Source organism: Cavia porcellus, unplaced genomic scaffold (genome assembly GCF_034190915.1).
Source record: "Cavia porcellus strain 051 isolate PalLab524CR breed Dunkin Hartley unplaced genomic scaffold, mCavPor4.1 scaffold_13, whole genome shotgun sequence".
Taxonomy (NCBI): Eukaryota; Metazoa; Chordata; class Mammalia; order Rodentia; family Caviidae; genus Cavia; species Cavia porcellus.
The window spans coordinates 3,567,190-3,588,233 of NW_026947496.1; the positions used below are offsets into that span (position 1 = coordinate 3,567,190).

General features: G+C 35.5%; 1 pseudogene; it reads left to right on the plus strand.

The window, feature by feature from the left end:
* Nucleotides 1-20,819, plus strand: part of LOC134478586 (prolactin-like) — a 39,500-nt pseudogene extending 18,681 nt beyond the window's left edge.
* The last annotated feature ends 225 nt before the right edge of the window (nt 20,820-21,044 follow it).

Consider the following 21,044-nt stretch of genomic DNA (forward strand, 5'->3'; position numbering starts at 1 on the left):
AAAGGCAAGACAGGAACTACAGGGTGATAGAGCTCCCAGGGATCTAGTTCCTGTTCCTCATGTGATTGAACTGATTAACTTCATTTTCTTTGTAAAATATTGCATTTGCTGAATTGCCATCTGCTTCATGTGGAAGTTGACAGAAAGCTCTCTTTCAGGATGATTAATGTTTTTGGTGAATCAAAAGAATGCAGTGGAATTGGGCATCTGCAGGAAAACAGAAATGAAGCAATCAGGAAAATCCAGGTCCAGATAACCTATGATGAGGGAGAAAGAAAATCTCAAGGAGGCAGTATGATTGCTACATACCTGGTTGGTGAGAATGAAATGGTGAAGATAAAAGGAAAGGAAACAAACAATCCTGAGGGCACAGGTTTGCTAAAAACATGAACCAGTAGAGTTAGATAAGAAAATTATTCGTGATTTCTGCTCATAATTCAGCACTGTCTTACTGGAAAATGTGTGAATTCTCTTGTGTTCTGATGGCATATAAGAAGAGAATGTAAGGAGAGAGAGAGATGGTGAAGATGGTCTTCATGGGCATGACAAGTCCAGTTATGAACTTGAATAAGTTAAACAATGTGCACAGCAGAGGACTATTGCAAAAAATAAAAATAAAAAAACAAAGACAAGTGCATTGGGAATTCATGGTATTCAGTATAAAGCAATCACCAGTGATTACTGAGATAAAATGATAGAAAAACAAACTGAGATACTATGTTTTATTGTTCGATATGTTCTATTTTTAAGAAAACTATTGAATTTCACTATTGTGAAATTTAGTGTCATTTATCATGGATGTTTCATACATACTTGAAATATAAATACACGTGTTTTCCCTGCTCTGTGACATGCACACAGGTGGTTTACAAGTATGACACCAGCTGAAACAGTTTGTGTCAAAAAGAGATTTGGGTTTAAAATTGGATTGGGATACAGCTCTTTGAGAAGGACCTTGCTTTGATCCTCATTAATGGTACAAAAAAAGAAAAAAATGGAAGAATGTGGGGGAAGAAGGAAGTGTAAGTTCAAGTAGAAAATGAAGAGAAGTAAAAGTTGAAGTAGAACAATAAGAGTAGAAGGGGAACAAGTTTTCAAAGGACAAAGATGAGGACTTGAAGAGGAAATAAGGTGGGGAAGGAGAAAGAAAATGAAATATCTGAATCAGTAGATGTTACTAAATTCTTCAAACTTTTATTTCCTTAAAGTAATGTTACCTTTGCCTAATGATATATACACATCCCTGCCCATTCCTTATTATGCCTCGGTATAGAAACACACAATATTTTTGCTTCTTTGAGGATAATTTGAACTTTATCATGTCACAAATAATTATATTAAATAAGTTTGTATGATGTTTACTTGGTTACCTGTTTTTTACAAAATATATGAAACAAAATAAAACAGAGCCAATCAATACAAAACAGTGAACATGATACCTTTATCAAAATAAGATAGCACCAAACACTAAATTAAGTTAGGTAAATTAAAAATAGATGCTCATACCATCAGACATAATAAAATCAAACAAAAAAAACCCCAATGAAACAAGATAGGGCTGCCAAGGAAAAGAGCAGAAAATCAACAATGACTACCATAGTACATCTTTTTTTCCTCTATTTTGTTGTAGAAATCTCAAATGTAAACTAAAATGATAAAGGAAAGAAATCTTATCTTCATTATTATATATGCCACTTCACATTGACATGTATCTGTGCTTGACATTTTTTAAACAGAATCTGTCTTTTCTTTTCTTGTTAACTTGTATACTTAACACTTACTTAAATCCATCATTTATATTTGTTATCATCTGTAATGTCTTATACAGCATCAAAAATATGATTGAAACCTGCCTTTTGAATTATTTGCTGGCAGGCAACTTTCATATTTGTTTCCTGAAAATAATATTAGTGTGCTTTATCTTTCAATTTCTTTTAATTTTTACATCAATTTGAACATAGACATTTTGCAAACAGTATAGAAACTTTTTGTATTTATCTGTTCTCTAATATTCTCATTTTTTGTAGCCTTGGTAATTCCACTTTACCAACAAGATAACACTAATTCTAATGTGATACTTTTAAGGCTACTACTAGTGATTTTTTAATTTGGCCAACTGTTTTAGTATTTTGATCTTTCTCCATGATTAGATCTAGGACACCGAACTGAAATTCATAGGTATTTCCTCTTAATTTCCTCTTCTTTCTTTCTTTTTTATTTCTTTCTTCCTTTATTTGTTTCTTTCCTTCTTCCTTCCTTCCTTCCTTTGCCTGTCCTTCCTCTCTCTCTCTCTCTTTCTCTCTCTCTCTCTCTCTCTCTCTCTCTCTCTCTGTCTGTCTCTCTCTCTCTCTCTCTCTCTCTCTCTCTCTCTCTCTCTCTCTTTCTCTCTCTCTCCTTTCTTTCTCTTGGAGATGCTTATGGTTTCTGAGCCTGTATGTATTCTGAAGTCTGTAGCTCATAAATTTTACTGAATGTTTCTGAATGTTGCCTTTTATGATATCACTTTATTTTCAAATTGAAGTTTCAGTTTTTCCAAAAATGATGTGCCCTTCTCCTGCAACATTTATAAAACTTTCTTCACAGATAATAAAATCGTCTCACCTGCAGTGTCTTGTCACTCATCCTCTTCTGGCACCTTCAAGTTTACCAACCATTGAGGTATTCTTTATTGTATAGTTTTTCCTCTTCATTATGTCATGGAAATGAATGGCACAATATATCATTGCTTATTTGATTTATTCACTCAGGAAAGTACATGTATTTTGTAATATGTCTACTCTTAATGAACTGAATTAGTTATAGTTTTCTCATTATATATTTCATGTTTTATTACATTGAATATCAAATATCAGTATTTGTTTTCTATTTACACATTAAGATGACACTATCAATTTGACATTTTTCTAATGATTATCATGAGTGAATTAGGCCAAGTACACAGCAGTAGTGAATCACCCTTCTGATTATGTTTGCAGTGTGCTTACAAAGAGGTTTCCCATGTAGGAGAGTGCACTAAGTAGGAAAAGACCCTTCTAATTTTGGGTGGTTTCATGCAAGAGGCCTATAGTATGGATGCAATGAGAGAGGAAAAAGGAGAAACTTAGATGGCATTTTTGAAACTTTGCTCTGCTTGAATTGTTTCTGGGCCTATCATTGTGACCTGTGGATACTGCAGTCCTGTTTCTTCAGGTTTCCAAGGCAAACTCACATCAGAGATTCTCCTTGGATCCTGAGGTTGACAGTGTTGAACTGGTGCTGCTTCCTTAGGTCTGCCTTTCTCTGACTCCATCTTCTGGCCCTGAGCTACTGTAACATCTCGCTCTTTGGTATGGAGGTGGCATTGTATATTCTGCTGCCTCTGATCCTGTAAACTCCCCATGGAATACACATATTCTCTAAAATATCTGGGCATCTGCTGAGCCTCAGCACAAAATGAGCTCTTGGTCATGAGACACCAAGTTCTCAGGCAATGTGTGATGCCTATCACGAGCTGGGTGTTATCTAACTGACCTTGCAATACAAACAAGTTGCTTAAACATGGTTAGTTAAAATGGTACATAGGGGATCAGATTTGAAAGTGTCCCTAAAGCACAAGCAAGGTGCTAAAGATGAGTCACACATGCCATGGTTTTTACTTCTGTGGAACAATTTTATGTCTCTCAACAAGCACTGAAAGATTCATGATGTTTATACTATTACTTATAGACACAAAATGTGAATATGAGGACCATGCTTGTAGGTTTACTTTGCATTATAAGCAAACTTCCTGCCTATGGACAACCATTGCACTACAGCTCTTTTCCAAGACATCACTAAAGGATATTGATGACGGGAAGCTTTAGAGGGAGAAGAATTCTGGGCAGTGAAGCTGATCATATAGTTCACTTGAAAATGGAAAGATGAGATAGAGCATTTGATGAACCAGAGCTGATGGGCTGGCAAGAACAAAAGGGCTTTTGGATAGAATAATGATATGAAAATTGGTGACAAACATTTTGGAATAACTATGTCGGTTGAGTGTTCCCTTTGAGTGATGGATGTTAAGATAATTGTGTGCTACATAAACACTCAGGATATCACTACCTCAGAAGGAGACGACTTCAGTAACCAGGTGCACAGGAAGATACCCATGCTGAAAATTGCATAAGGTTCTTAGCTCAGTCACTTCTATCACTGCCCAGTTGTCTTGTGGGCAAAGGTATCTGAAGGCAGAGGTAGAGGCCATAAATGTCCTCAGTCAAGTTACTTTCATCCATCATGACTGACAGAGTGAGAGCTCAAACAGCTATTAGGAAAGGCCATCAGCTGGGGCTGCCTATGGTGGTACTCTCTATGGGGATAATCTTGTGTCCACATGTAACGTTGATATTTGTCAGCTTTCACCATAGAATAAGCAGTACTTTTCTTTATTGCAATAGATGCATATTTCTGATGTGAATTTACCTTCCCTCCCTGCAATGTATCTTCAGAAATGCACATGTATCTAACTAAAGACAGCTTCCCCCACCATCAAGTCTTCCACTCATCATTTCTTCTGAGGGATGTACTTCATGGCCAAGGAGTTTGGCTGATGCTGTTGGCTCATGGAATTCCCTGGTCCTAACATGTTTACTTCCATCCACTTCCAGCAGGATAGACAGAAAGATGAGAGTGACTATGAAGATGCAATTACAATTATAGGGGAAATGGAGCAATACATAGGGCCTGTAGCTAGTTCTTCAGAAATGTTCCATATTATACTAACTTACTATTCTCTCAGTCAATAACCCATATATGGTGCTGTTATTTCCATAGCTTGACTGACAGATACTCTAGAAACCAATGTGGACAACTGGAAAGATAGCATAGCTTTTCCACTAAGGATCCCTTGGGAAAATGTTTGCTTACTACTCCCATTATAGTTTGCTCTGCTAACAGCTGTAGAAGGCTAAAATGGCAAACAGAAAAACAATGACTGTGTTCAATTGTAATCTGAGATTTCCTTCCAATCATTTTGAGCTCATCATGCTTCTGATGATACACAGGGAGTTTGGCTGCTCACGAATGATTGATTCAATCAAACTCAGAGATCTGAGACTAATATTCCACCACGGAGATAACACAGTGTAGGCTTGGAGCTCTGCAGTTTGTTTAGGGATTTCCCCGTATTGGAAATCCTTGTTAGTAAGGTCAATGGAAAACTACCACAATTCCACCCAGACAGAATAAGAGTCTGCCCAGAACCCCAAGGAGTCATGGATTATCCCTCTAGCTGAAGTAGCAAGACACCTGCTAGGAAGCTTGCTGAATCTATATATTCATACAGGTAATCCTTGTATTTTTTTACTGCCTGCAAGATAACATTTTTGAAACATTGTCAACAGTCTAATATTAAATCTATATTATTAAAAATGTCATGAGGACTCAAACATCACCCAAAATAATTTTGAATCATATTCTAAAAAAAACACTTTGTTTCTCATTTCTATGCAAGTTAGTTGTATTGTGTTAGGTGTAATTATGAACTTGCTACTGCCTTTATTTGCAAGTTTAGTTTGGTTTAACTAGATGTATCTTGTCATGAAGTTCATAGAGATGAACAGTGACCATTAATCATGGTAGGCAAATTAGAAGTCCATTTTTGCTTATGCCTGTGAGATATCTGCAGATATGATTGGAATGTTCTCCACCCCACTGGGCAGGTAAGACCACCCAGATTGATGTTGCGGCATCCAACGGACTCGCAGTCTGTGTAGCATAAAAAGGGTAGAAAGACCTGTTCTCCTGCACTCAACAGGAGCTCATCTTCCTCAATCGTCCATCTCTGCCTCTTTGCAGCAGCTCTACTGTAAGATTTAGGGTTTTGATCTGGGTCATACAGTTGTTTCTTTCCCCATTGTGTTCTGCAACTTACAGCTTGTTTTCTTGATCAGGTCCTGGAAAATCTGCCTCTCTACAGCTCTTCAGACAGCTTTGTGAACTCCCCTGCTGCCACAATGTAAGTGTAAATAATGTAGCTCCTTGCATAACATTATATTTCTCTGTGCTTAATATACATTGTATTGTTTCTGTCTTTCTAGACAAGCCCTAAGCAATCAGTGTAATAACATTTTTCTCAATATTGATTAGTTCAGTGATGGCAAACATGAAAAATATGCAATGCTAGTTCTTACTTCCCAGTTTTATCATAGGTATGAATTTATTAAATTTACTCATAAATTTTTCTTTGTGTTCCCTTTTCTATAATCAGGCTGAGCTAAAATTCTATCAGCAATTTTCCCTAAGAAGTTATCACCATGAAATGTTTATTTTTCTCTCCAATCCAACATTATATAGTTTATTTATTTACTTAATAGATTATTTCATGACATGATTAATTCATGTGTATTTATTGTGTATGTTCTTCCATATTAACTGCAACGATTAGTATTCTATTTATCAGTGTAATTAATTTAAAAATACACATTATGCTATTAAGTTATGTTACATTTAATATAAAAGGCTAAAGAATAAATGGTTTTGTGGTAGCAATTTTGACAGATTTGAATAAAGAAATTTTCAAATCCATTTTCTTTCAAAGAGAAAAAGTGAAACAAAATTTCAAATAAAGAAATATTTTGGACTGTGAAGCATACTTATGCTAAAGTTGCAGGTCGCATTCCATCTGATAATCTTCTCTTGCTTGGTCACTGTTTTTGCAAAGTATTCCACACATTAGCAGTGTGTAGGGAAGGACTAGGAGTGTGTCAGAAAATGACCAATTTTATGAACTGATATCAGAATATTTCAATTGGGATTGATACAGATTCTTACCATTTCTTCAGTGACCCTTACTTCCCCACTGTTACAACTCCTCAAACTTCATGCCAGCTGTTGGTGTCACTTGTTGACAGATTTTCTTACTCCTATGATTCTGAGAGAGGAAAGAAATGCAATACAGCTTATATTTCTCTGTAACCCAGCTCCTTTTTTTTATATTAATTCCAACTTTCTTGATCCAAAGGAGAAAAGCAACTGTCCAGTACCATTTTAAACTCCTATCCCTGCATTTAGAACTGATGAATCATTATATGTATTGTTTAGATTCAAAATCTAGCACTGCTTAAGCTAATTAGAAGACCCTGTTTCAAAGATGCTAGTGTTGCTTAAGATTTTACTCAGATATTTGATAAAATGATTTGTGATATTAAAAATATGGCAAAGAAATACCATAGAAAGAGATTATTGTTACATTCCCTCATTTGTTCATATAATTTCAGTGAGACTTCCAACTTCTCATGTTGCTTTAGATGCATGGATATAAAATTTAGTGAGAGTGACCACAAATTTAAATCAATATACTTAACATCATGTAAAAAAATCTCCAAGTGGTGAATGGATATTTTGAACCATTTTCAGAGTAACATATGTCACAGAATGCTACTTGATTAAGAGTTAATTACAGCATTTTAACCTCTGTCCTTGAAAATGAAGAAACAGTGGGCTAGCCTTTAGGCTTACTGCATGATGTCAAATGTTTGAGTGAATATATGTGACCTGGCACATCTTTCTGGTCTCAGAAAATGCTGTGCTTTTAGCCTTCTCAAAACTTCCTGCTGTGAATTTTGATAAATTACAAATTTAGACATGGCTACACACCAATGTGCTTTAAATTAAATATTTGTTAAATTATTCAAATTATTTGCTTGTTAAATCTACCTTTTTTCAAATTCATCTCTGTTCAAAGAGAAGTAATCAATTGTTTGCACTACAAAGTAGGTGAACAATTTCTATATCTTTATATTCACATCCTCCATGCCTGTTTATTATTCTATAAATGGTGATAATAATTTAAATTTAAATATATGCTGAACTATGCAGAAATATATGCTAAACTATACATAGAGAGACAGAGAGAGAGAGAGAGATGCAGCATTCACATATATCATATGAAGTAGACAAAATAGAGCATGTAAAATTAAGGAAAATGAAAGGAGTCTTTTCAGTGGACATGTGGAGACTGAAAACAATTTTACAGTACTTTTTCTATATCTCATCATCTTTGTATATATATTTTGAAATTTTGGCATTACTATCAATCTTGAATGAAAAACTTTTTAATTTTTGTTTGTTTAATTTTAAAACTAAATTGAATACAAATGATGATACAGAATTTAAAACAAAACAATTGGATAGTACCAATGGTTAATATATTGCATATTATCTTCAAAGTAGGTATTTAGAATATCAGAATATTAGACACAGGCATGAAAGCAATGATCAAACAGTAGAACTATGAAAAAGCAAACTACATTTTGATGAACTAAAAGAGATAAGTAGTATAATTATATTATGTATATATATTAATATACATGCTATTTTACCTTCTTTCTCTTGTCTTTTCCAAAATCCCAGTTATTATTTTCTTCTGAGTAACTTCATTCAGTTTCACTTTCACAATATCTATTGTATATGTTGCACCTTCTTTAAATACTTTTATTTTCTTTTAAAGAGTGTAAGATTAAACACAACAAAACATAATGAAACAGAACATAAAAAACCAATTTAAGAGACATAAATTTCAAAGCAAGACAATCAGAGATCTTCACTATCTGTCATATTATCTCTTGTTTTATTCCGAATAGTTGCCCATATCTTCACATACAGATAATTCACATGAAATAACATAATATAGAAGTGGTCTGAACAAGATGAAGGAGGTGTTTTAGATCTTCAAGACCCAGACAATAGGGAAATCAATGATGGTTGTCATAGCATTTCTCATTCTCTTCAAAATAGTTGTCAATATCTTTGTGGATTTCAAAATTATGCAAAAAAAACAGGCTAAAATCACACTGAACAAAGAATAATAGTATTGGTGGAGTTCACATCATAATGCTACAGAATCAGCACTGAGGACTGCAGTGTCTCTTTTTCTTCAAAGTAGTTGTTCATTTCATCATGAATTATATAATCATTTCTCATAAACTGTTTATAAGGTTCCATGCATGCATAGGTCTCTACATGTATTTCTATCTTTTCTGCATTAGAGGAAAAAACAAAGCATAACAAGACAAAACAAAACAAAAACCTATAAAAACACGAAATGAAAAAGTCATATAAAACCACAATACAAGGTGATCTGCAATGATTACTGTGTTGTCTCTTGTTATCTTCAAGAATTGTCTATATAATCATGCATAGAATAATTGAATATAGCAGTGCATAACAATACTAATAAAAGAAAAGCATTGTAGACAGTGTAAAACTTCAAAAGCAGGTAATAATCAAACCAGAATGGGTATCCTAGTGAACCTTGTCATCTTTAGTGCAGTTGCATATACCCTCAGATTTGACACTATCAATCATAACAGATTTCAGTAAAATAAGTCAAAACAAAATAACAATTTAACAAATCAGATTGAAATAAGATCAGTCATGATAAAACAGTTATACAGGTCATCAGATTAAATTAATAGGAAATTCAGTATGATTACAAGACTATATCCTGTTATTTTCCGGATAGTTCTCTGTGCCTTCAACTGTAGTACAAGTAGATCAAATGGAACAGAATATAATCCATCTAAGCAGAGCAGTGTGAGCAATGTGAGTTTTAAATCTTGATACACTATTAACAATATCCGCTGCCTTTTTTTAAAGACTATTCCTTTCCCTTTCCCTCCCACAGGGTGCTGCACATTTTGTGTACCACAAACTCCCTCAGTTTTTATATTGGAGGGCAACCTTCTATTTACCTAAGTGGTTCTAAATCTTTTCACTCCAGGACTTGATCTCAAGCTGTTTTCCTTTACCTAGAAAAACCTCAAGCTTTTCCTTCATTATAGCTGAGTAGTTCTCACTGCATGTATTTTTTTTCAACCTATCTGCAGGTGCTGGCTGAGTTGCCCCTATTTCTTTCTGGTTCCCTGTCATATAGAGCATTGTTTTCTCATTTTGACTTATACAGGTTAATTATATTTCATTACAGTGCATCTCGGTGGACCCACTTCCTGATGTATTCTGTCTGTGCTGTTTTATTTTTAGTGTATCAAGGCCATTTATGTTAGAGACAGCCAACCTTCTCAGCCTCATTTCTGCTATGCTATTTTTCTGTCATTGGTTATCTACTTTTCTCCTTCATTCCACTGTCTGCCCCATTCATTGAGGCCTCTCTGCCACCATTCCTGAAATCGTTCCTTTTTTTTTCTCCCTTTCTAGAGTATCCTTCATTATTCTCTGTAGAGTTGGACTGGTAGTCACAAATTCCTCCAGTTCCTCTTTGCAATGGAAACATCTTGTTTTTGCATTAATTTCTAGAGACATTTTCAGGGTACATCAATCTGAAATGGAGGCTATTTTCTTTCAGGGCTTGAAATACTTCACTCAAGCTCTTCGTGATTTGATGATGTGTGTCGATAAGACTGCCATAATTATTAGGGGCTTTCTTTTATAAGTAAACTATTTCTTTTCTTGTGGCTTTTAATATTCTGTTCTTATACTGAATTTCTGGGATCTTGATTATATTATTATAGCTCTGTTTTGGTTGTTGGTGGCTGGAGTTCTGTATGCCTCATACATAGGAATATCATTTCCTTTTGGGAAGGAATATCATTTCCTGTGCTTGGGAAGTTTTCCTTAAATATTTCTGAGAATAACCTTTGTATTTCCTTTGTTTTTACTCCTGATTCTTCATTCATGTTTTTTATTCTTAAGTTATAATTCCTCTTGTTGTCTTCTAGCCTATGTATTGTTATTGCCTGTTTCATTGTTATTTTAAAGAAATCTTTCCTTTCATGATTACACATTGCAAACATGTCTTCAAGTTTTGACAGTCTATTCTTAGTTTCTTCTGAGCAGTTTTCCCAACATTCAATGGAGTTTTTAATTTTCTGGTAATCTCTTTGAGTCTGCTTCATGCATTCTAGGTTTTCTTTATATTTTTCACCAAACATTTCTCTCCTTTTTTTGTATTTCTCCATTCTTCTGTCTGTGTGTTCTTGAGAGGTGCTTAGCATTTGTTTCATTAATCTATTTATATCTTTCTGTAATTGAATTAATATTTCAGATTTGAGCTCATCTCTGAGGTCCTGAAGGTCTCTTTTTATGTCTGCTGATGCTGTGTCTCATATTGCAAGGTTGCTGCCCTCAATCCCTTTTGTATTTACCTCTCCTAGATCAATATTCTCAGGGTTTTTAATTTGGGCCTGAGGGTTTTTTCTTATTTTTTTTTATCTTGTCATATTTTTGGTTTCTTCCATACAGGTGTATAGTGGAAGTCCCATCCCCTTTCCTTGTTGGTTACGGTTATTCTGAAGTGCAGTTGCTAGGGTTTTCAGCCCTCTTCAGTTTGATGTTTGTCATTGAGGTGTGAGCAGGGATAGCATATGCTGGCCCCTCCTCTCTGGCCAGCCCACTTTTTGGGGACTTCACCATGTTAGTTGGTGCTGTGTGTACCGAATTGCTTTGGGATGACTTATTGGGTCCTGGCCAGAAATGTGACCCAGGCTGAGCAAATACCACCAAGCTGCTCTGGGAAGGGAGTAACTGAATGAAGTCATTGCTGTTCCTAGTTCAGGGCCATCCTGCCTGATTCTAACATGTGATCCAGTTGGTTGTCCCTTTCCCATGGGAGGGTCTTATTCTCAGCACACACTGCCCATTAATGCAGGTCCCTCACTGGTTCTGTTCTCCCATGGGCCTGCCAACCTCCAAATTCACCATGACTATAGCTCTGGCAAGTTGAGGTGGTGAGAGTTCAGGCCACTTCACTGAGAGCACCCTGGCTGCTAATCTTGGCTGCTCCAATTGTAGCCCCAGCACTGCATGTTTGAGCAGCTCTTTTCCCTTTAGTTTATTTCTGGGTCAAGAGGATTCATCTCTCTCTGTCTTGACCTCACCAGGATGTTTATTACAGCATCTGAGTTGTCTCTCTCAGGGAGGCTCTGTATCCTATTGCTTATTGATCTTCCATCTTTAGCTACTCGCCCTCTAGATTCTTACATTAGGTAGACAGAATGATATTTACATATGCAAGTCATTTATTTCACTTATGAGTATGGCCTCAAATAACATCTAATTACCTTAAAAAATCTCATTTATCCTTCATTGTAGTTGAATGATATTCCACTATATAAGAATATCACATCTCTTTTTAATCCCATTTGGTGGTCTATAGGCATTTGGGTTCTTTCAAAGATATTTCTGCTTCAAATTGCAAATATATCACTGTAGTGTGATAGTTTCAATATTGGAAGATTATTCAGAAGTAAAATAGCTGGGACAAACAGAAATTCTAATAGATTTTTTTTTCTTTTTGAGAAATTTCTAAAGCAATTACTCCAGTGGTTGCACCAGTCTAAACACGCCCAAGGGTAGAGAAATGTTCCTTTCCCACCAACGCCCCACCCGCATTTTTATTGGTTGATTAGCTGATGATACCCATTCTTTCTGGAGTGGGATGTTGTTTAAATTTGCATTTCTCCAATGCCCAGTGATGTTGAACATTTTGTCATATATTTATTTGCCCTTGTATTTCTTTATGTGAGAAGTGCACATTCATCTGGATGACCTTTTTGATTGAAGTCTTTGAATTTGGGTGGCCTGATTTTTTTTTGAATTTTATATATATTCTGAATTTCAATCTTTTGAGGGGCAGTTGACAAAATTTTACCCATTCTGTAAGTTTTGTTTTCATAAGATTTTGCACTTCTTTTAAATAAGTTGAGTATCTTGTTGATACTTTAATTTCTAATTTATATTAAATAAAGCTAACACTCTGAAATTAAATATATTATGACACTGGGAGATAAAATGTTCATACAATAGACTTCAATTTTCCTAGATTCTCTTGCCAGAAATGATCTCAAGATTACTTTTGAATCATTTCTATCATTTTCATGTAATGTAATTATTCAAAATCCATTCCTTATTCACATATGTAATGGAAAATGAAAGAGAAATAAAATAATTCTAGATGTTTGAAAGTATGGAGTCATCTCAGTAAAGGACACAGAAGACTGGGAATAGTGAGAAGAATGTCTGATCAAATATATCTGTGAATGCTTCAAAAGTAAAGGACCAACATTGGTACTTCGACCGGGGACAACCAGGCCTACTCCCCTCAAGGTGTGTTTCTTGTCCTGATCACCAAAATGGATGCCAATGGGTGAGGTCCATGCACCAAACAATAAGTACTGGTTTTACCACCATCCTTGGTGGGTTACTGTGAAAATGTTGCTAATGGCAAGTTTCCAGATTTATGTGGTTAAGTACCATCTCAATGTCATCCTGGAAAAAAACCTACCCAGTACAAAGGAGAATATTTCTGAGGTCCTCCAGGGGTAGAATGCTGCTAGCTTTGGACATTTGGCTATTTTTGGAGACTTTTGCATTAATTCAGGAGCAGGTAGAGCAGTGAGGGAGATTCTGGTGTCTATGAAGTAGAAGATAGGGGACTGCCAATCAATTCAAAGTACAGAATGGATCTTACAACAAGAAACTATCTAGCTCAAAAGCCATTAATGGTAAGATTGGTGAACTCTGGACTAGAATAGGACCACAAGTCATTGAGTCCAACCTTCACAACACCAAAAGTTAGAAGCTAAAGTTTCTGGTTCTCATGTTCATTATGTGAATTGTATGAGATTGGTCAACCTAATATACTTTCAATTCTAAAGCCACAATCAGACAGTGATTGGGGTGGTGCATCTTATTTGGTTTTGTCAGTTTGCACAATGTTCTTTGAAAAGGAAAAAGCAGCACAATGTTAAGTAATTTTCTTTACTGAGTAAGTGACATTTGTCAGAAAAATAAATTAGAATTAATCATAAAATACTTTTGATATGAAGAAGAAAACTATTATTCTGCTTATTGCATACTTTTAAAAACTCTCTGATGACAAATATGTATGCTAATTGGTAGGTACATCTATTCAGTGATGAACTTCATACAGTTCCATCTCAGTTTCTTCAACTCTAAGGCATTTTTTCATTACAAAACTATGTAAAAATTTGCATCTGTCTCCACTATATTAGCATAAGAAATATAATAAATTTAAATTTTTGAACCATTGCAATAAGTAATACTCTATACTAAAACAATATAGTATGGAAAACTAAAACTATATAATATGCATGAATGCATGTTGTTTTAACTTTACAACTCAATTGTTACTTAGTTCAATTTTAAGACAAATATATTTATATTTCTTTAAGAATTTAATTTAGGAATTATTCACATATGATTATTTAATATTTGCTTAGATTTATTGTATAGAATTTCATCTTAATTTGGCAAAGTTTATGCAGAATTCAGTCTCCTAATGTAATATTTTAACATAAGAAATATCTTGGAATAGCATTACTGAAGGTAAAAGTTATATTTAATTTAGTAGCTACCTGTTGTCTCTTTCCCTTTGGGGGTGAAAATTATTGATATGCCAGTGTTCTACATTTTTCCATCTACTGAAAAAACAAAATGACCAGTTTTGTCTTAATCTCTTTAAAAAAGAAAACACATTGACAGACCTGCCTCTGGTCTCTGGTAAAGATTCTGATATGAGAGTTATATAGAGCAGAAGAAGCAGATACAACTAAACTTCATAGGGCCCCTGCCACTCAACACCCTAGAAAAGAGGTGTTTGTCACAAGAGATGGTAACAAACACGGCACTCACCTCCATGATCTCTGAAATGGCCCCTTTGGCACCGGTGCAGGCTAAGATCACACAGGTGTGGATACTGTGACAAGATGAAGCAAGAAATACAGCACAGGTGTGCTGCTTCCCCTGCACACCACTGAGAGGACTTGGAAAACTCATTCAAGTTCACTAGGCCTTATTGTTAGTGGGTTAAATTCGATGCTAAGTATGAAGGTTCAGTCTCTTCAAAGGGTTTATGAAGCAGATATTTAGTAAAACATCCAAAAGTCTGGCAAAATGTGAAGCAACTGCTTAAAATTATCATGGTGAATTAGCAGTTACAGGCCTATGGTATCATTCTATGACAGAATTCTATTTGCGCTCAGTACTCTCAAGCATGTACATTTTCGTAAATACATGAAGATAAAGCAAATAGATATGCTGTGTCACAATTGTCAGCCAGTGTCCAAAAAGCAGATATGAGAGAGTGAGTTCAAGTATTACAGAACGCTGCAGTGTCTGACATCTGAATATGTACAGAAATTCCCATTAATTAAAATCATTTTAAAGGGCTGGGGATTTAGCTCAGTGGCTCAAGCACTTGCATGAGGAATGCACTATTGTGAGTTCAATCTCTGGTACCAAAACAATAAAAAATAAAATAAGATAAAATAAAACAATTTAAAGAATTGGCTTAAAATTGCTCATCAGAATTTACATAAATTCCCAGAGTTTGCAAAGCAAGAGACACACCTGGGAGAAATATAAAAAACAGGAGGTGTCTCTTTTCAAATTCTGTTTCTGTTCAAATGTCCACATAAATGTCACAGTGTAAGGTGCCCCTTAGAGTCTTCATCCTCCCAGAAGTACAGCATCAGGACAGAGATCAGAAGAGGCAAAGATTCCCAAGTGAGGACTGTTTGACAAACATGGAAAATTAATTATTGCAGTGGCAATTTTCTTGGTTTAACCAGGGTCACTTCTGATGCTGCTGCTGATGTCAAGCCTGCTTCTGCAGAAGAAAGTGGCCACTCCATCTAAATGTATTAGCAGAACAGGCCATCGGACTACCCTGCCACATCTGCTTCAGCACGCAGTCACTGTGTCTCATTATATCCACGTCCTCACTCTAAAACTGTACCAGGATTTTGTAAGTACCACACTTTTTATGTCTTCTCAAAGGAAGTTGTACTGAAAATTCTGGATAAAGAGTACAATTTGAAAATGAAAACTATATCACTTGATGTTAAATATTGATTGATGTGTTTAATGAAATCATGAAGCAAATAAAATGTGAAATACTGAGGAAAGAAGGTTCATAATATCTGTGATTGTCAAAAAATGTGGAGATTTTAAAAGACCCTTATTTCAGTTGGTTTTTAAAAGTGAATATTCCTGATATTAGCCACTGTTATTTGGGCCTGAGGAAGCATGCTGGTTTCTTCCTCAAGTCTGCATAGACACTCCATGTGAATTTCTCCGAGTGTACCACAGATGTCCAAAATATTGGAACAGCTCAGAGGAGAACTGGGAAGATCAAACAGAATTGAACCAAAATGATTTCTTTTTAAATGGAAAGAATTCTAAAATTTTTGGGACCACAAAACACACAAAAGCAATGAGCCAAGATTTCCACTGTAGGTGATAACAGAAGATTTGGTTTAGTAATGGGCCTGGTTCTTGTTTCTAGGTAAGTCAGTTTTAGCAGTCTGCATTACCCACCCCCACACACACACACACAAGGTCAGTGTTGCAGTAGACAGCAATTTAGAGTAAGGACGCAAAGATACTGCACAGAGAACTGGCCCATGTTTGTGATATATTCACATAACACAGTTCTGTTATGCCTCCCTGTCTTCACTTTTGGCAGTTTTGAATTGTCCTGAGTATTACTCAAAATTTTCCTAAAATTCTTTCTCAACTTTCACAAAACTTACTCATTACTAGCCCCTGTAATCTATTGGTATTTAATCTCAGTGTGTTCCTTAGAATTTCATCAAGGGTTTTGTCTCTTTTGTGATTTAGTATTTTTACAATAAAAACATAGTGTTAATTGATGATGAATTTGTCAGTTGGATGTAGGTAAAATAAGATCTTACTGAAAGAAAAGTATGATTTTTATGTCTGGTTAAGGAAAGTATATCAGTTTGGACACTGGAGAAACAAGAGTGCAAATAGATAAAAACAGACACGTACGCATCATGATCTTTGATGAAATGCTAGAGATAAGTGTTTCTTGACACAGGTACCTCTGCAGCTTTGCTGTTTTTCTTGTCTGTGTTCCACAATTTAAGTTATATGAAGGATGTGAAAATAAAATCATAGCAAAGTAAGAGGGTGGGAGAACAAAAAGCTAGCTTGGGAACCAATTATATTCTAGAACAAATGGGAAAGCTAGATTAAAAAGGTAATTTCCTAACTGTATTTTCAGACTTTTTGAAGCCTTCTTTTGAACCAATTACACATGCATTAGATGTAACCACATAAAGTGGATTGATGACTATTTTTATTCCCAAGCCCAATGCTCTGAATATTTCATTGGTTCTAGATAACACTGTACTCTCTGGACCAAGACTTCTATTTAAAGAATATGAAAAGTTGTCATACAACCTCTATCACCATACCCCTTGACAAGAAGCAGATCCTGAAGATGAAGGTTAGTTCCTGCCCAGTACAAACAGCATATAGAAGCCAGTGTCTGGCTTTGCAGGCTGTAGGCTCTAAGGAGAGCTGTGGTCTGTGGTGAGAGGCTACACTTCAGAGCAGAGCAGCAGGACAGGGAGCAGTGAGAGCAATCACACTGTACCTGGAAATCCCAGGGAAAACCCAGTGCTGAATAAAGTTCTGTAAGCTGGAAATGCAGATGATCTTAACCAACATCCCACACCTAGGATTTTGTGTGAGAAATGTGCGTGCTGTTTATCCAGTTCAGGTTAATGGGGCTCCTGAGTGGGTCGTGGTTCCAATCCTGACCCTGCTATTCCATGGCTCAGGCATTTCTTCCCTTCTGCTAGTGCTACTGCAGTGCCCACTATTTCACTCCACACTTCTATCCTTGGCCTGATTCTACTGAAAGTAATCCCAGTGTGACTGTACCCTTTGATATCATGAAACCTGCTCAAAGGTGTGACTTTGGCCTCCACTCTGATAACAAAGAAAACTTATCACCCCCAATATCAATTACCAATGATCAAATGTCAATATCAATTATCAATGATCTATCCTTGCCTGTTATAATACTGCTCTACTGATTTTCTGCCATAAACACGGTGTTAACAGGATTTTAATGAAACCTTGGAATTCTAGAAGATAAATAACATTGAGAAATTGTTATTAATTAGAAAATTAGAAATCAATTAGAAATCTAATTGTTATCAATTAGAAATTCTATCCAAAAGTATTTCTTCTGATCAGCTAGTTACATGTGATTTTTTTGTCTATATTCTTGTGGTAATAACATAATTTTAAATAACATCTATGACCTACAGAAAATGTTTGCACGTACATAGGACCCTCCAATAAGTTTTTTCAGTGTGTCTCTGAGCAAAAGTCACTTTTAACTAACCTATCTGTGTCTCACTCCTGTTATGGTACGCTGCAACTTGTTGCTCAGGAGAAGGACATAATCATCCTGGTAATCTACTTGATTCACTCCTGGGATGATCCCTTGAGCCATCTCAAAACCCAATCAGCTCGCCTCCCAAAAATTCCCCAGAATTTCATGATGAAAGCTGAGTTGATCCAGGAGAAAATGTACTATCTTCTAGAAGGCCTGGAGATCATGGCCAAGTAGCTCCTGATGGTTTCTTGGTTTTCAGTTTTCAGGGTTCCCTCTGCATTGGGAAGTAGAATGACATCCCTTGCTTTGCAGGAATAACATTTAGCCTGAATATTGCATCTTCCAATCTACTACTCCACAGAGCCAGAGGCATAGGCAGCAGTGCAGATTTCAATGACATGGGATCTCAGGACCTTTACTGCCCAGAGAGCTGCCTCCCCTGCATAGAACAGAAAACCCCTGGACTATCCCTCCATGGGTGGTAGTTACATATCTTCTCTGAGAAGAAATTCACATAATAATGCCTGCAAGAAGTGTATCTCTCAACGTATTTTAGGACTCCCATGCTTAAGTTTTGGACAGATTCCAACTTTTTTAGCCTTATCAGTTGTTTAGGATCACGAAAGTGAAAGAAAAGACATTACATGATCTCATTCTCCATCCGTCTATGCTACCAAGAGGAGACTGAAATTTCCATAGCACCTATACTTAGAATCACTAGATTATATAGCACTATAAAACACAAAGTGACCTCTTGAGGAATGCTTCTTTTTCTATAACATGTAGAACATTATACCTCGTTGTTTGGTATTTGCAATTTAAAACTTGCTCCATTTTATTAAATTTCCTCAGACAATTTATCATACCTTCACTGAATCACTCTTTTATTGTGCTTCTCCAGTGTAGTAGTGTTATTTAAACAAAAAAGCAATAAAATGCTTTCTGAATTTCTCAAAAATAATACAACATCAAAATAAAGATTTCAGATTACATAAATAATAACACAAGAAATAATAGATTGCGCTTTTCAGGTACTAGGTATTGTTAAATTGTATTTTTTTTGTGATTGATAGTCATTTAAGACATTTATCTCAAACTCATAACACATTGCATTGCAAAGTATAAATTAACTCTTAATTTTCAAAATTTTCTTCATTGCTAAGTATCAAATCCTAGAGCTCATTAGTTTGTTGTGTATTGTTTCAATTCCTTTTCTAATTTTCCTACAATTTTTCAATTGTTCCTGTTCATACCACATTATATGTTTATACATATTTCAAAACAACATATATTCATATATATATATATATATATATATATATATATATATATTCTTATATGTTTTAAGGATTAAACACTAAAAGTAACTTAAAACAAACATGCAGAGATTAAGATCTCCCAATGCACTTAAATTCGAATAAAATTCTAACAGATCAATGTGTAAACTCATCCAACTCTGTGTCCTTCACTTCTGGAATCAGCTGACATCTTTGGTGTCAGAATGGTTCCTGGAATCTGAAATCCCTGGTACCTCCAGCTATTATGGGACTTTTGAGCTCACAGTGGCCCACTGTCTTCTCTTATATTGTGCAGGACAGTGTGAGGCACCGTCCCACGCTAACCATGGCATGGGTCGCAACACAGCACTTGTTCCCAGTGCCCAATTTATAGGTGGTACTTCCAGCAGTTGCAACCCCACGGAACTGAAATGAAGCAGATGCTCCTCATGGAGAACAGGGAGGAATCCTGGGTGGAGTGAGAGATTCCTCACTATCACAGTCATTCCTGTGCAAGACCTAGTGCCTTTTTCATCACATATGAGGGTTTTTATTTTACAGGAACCCTATGAAGAATAGATTCAATTCAAAACAATGCAATATGAACAATGAATTACTTCACTGTAATATTAATATGAGTAATGAAGTCAGTGTGTAATATTTTCTTTTCTTCATTAAATTGAAATCTCCACCATATACATCACTAAAATTGAGAAATTTATATTGATTGACACCGCTTCCGGTCAAAATTATCTGTCAGACCTCCCAACCTTGGACCCTGGAAGTCAAGCACAGATAAAAAAAAAATGCAAAGGGTTCACCCAGGAAAAGATGATGTAAATTTCCCTTAAGTGACATACTACAAGTTAGATGCTCCACTCTTCCTGATGACATCCATATCTATCTTGCACTAGCAACTTTCTGAATGTCCATTTCTCTACTCCTACAAAAGCACACTTCACCAGTGATTGGTCACATTCAAGGAGGGAAAATAACAGGTGGGCTCTGCTTCTCAATGTTATCTATTTTCTGATTAATAGATTCATAATCCCTTGTGTGAGATACATCAAAACAGAACATTGGAAAAATTTTACATTTCCATCTTTTTCTCTAATCTTAATTGACTAACTGATTAGAAAAAATATGAAAATTAATATTAATATGAGTAATACATTGCTTATCTCTTTGGTGATTAGGTTGGCCCTCAAGTCACAGATTATATGGACTATGCTGTCTGGACTGAACTCCCATCCCTGCAGTCAGCTGAGGGAAAATATTTTATTGATACTTTTCATCACCTGTGCCACTGCCTCCTTAGGGATATGTATAATGTGGACAGTTTTCTGAAGGTCTTAAAAGCCCAAGTAACCCATGATAGGCACAGCTAGCCCATAGCCCTTTTTGCTGTTTTGAGATGGATATTAATGACCCGTGACATGGACAGATTCTTTAATTTTACATAATTTCATTCATTTAATATTATGAAGTATCTCCTCAAAAAATTAAAAACTGAATGTTTTGCACTATCAAAACTTTGGAAGTCAGTGTGTAATATTTTCTTTCCTTCATTAAATTGAAATCTCCACCAAATACATCACTAAAATTGAGAAATT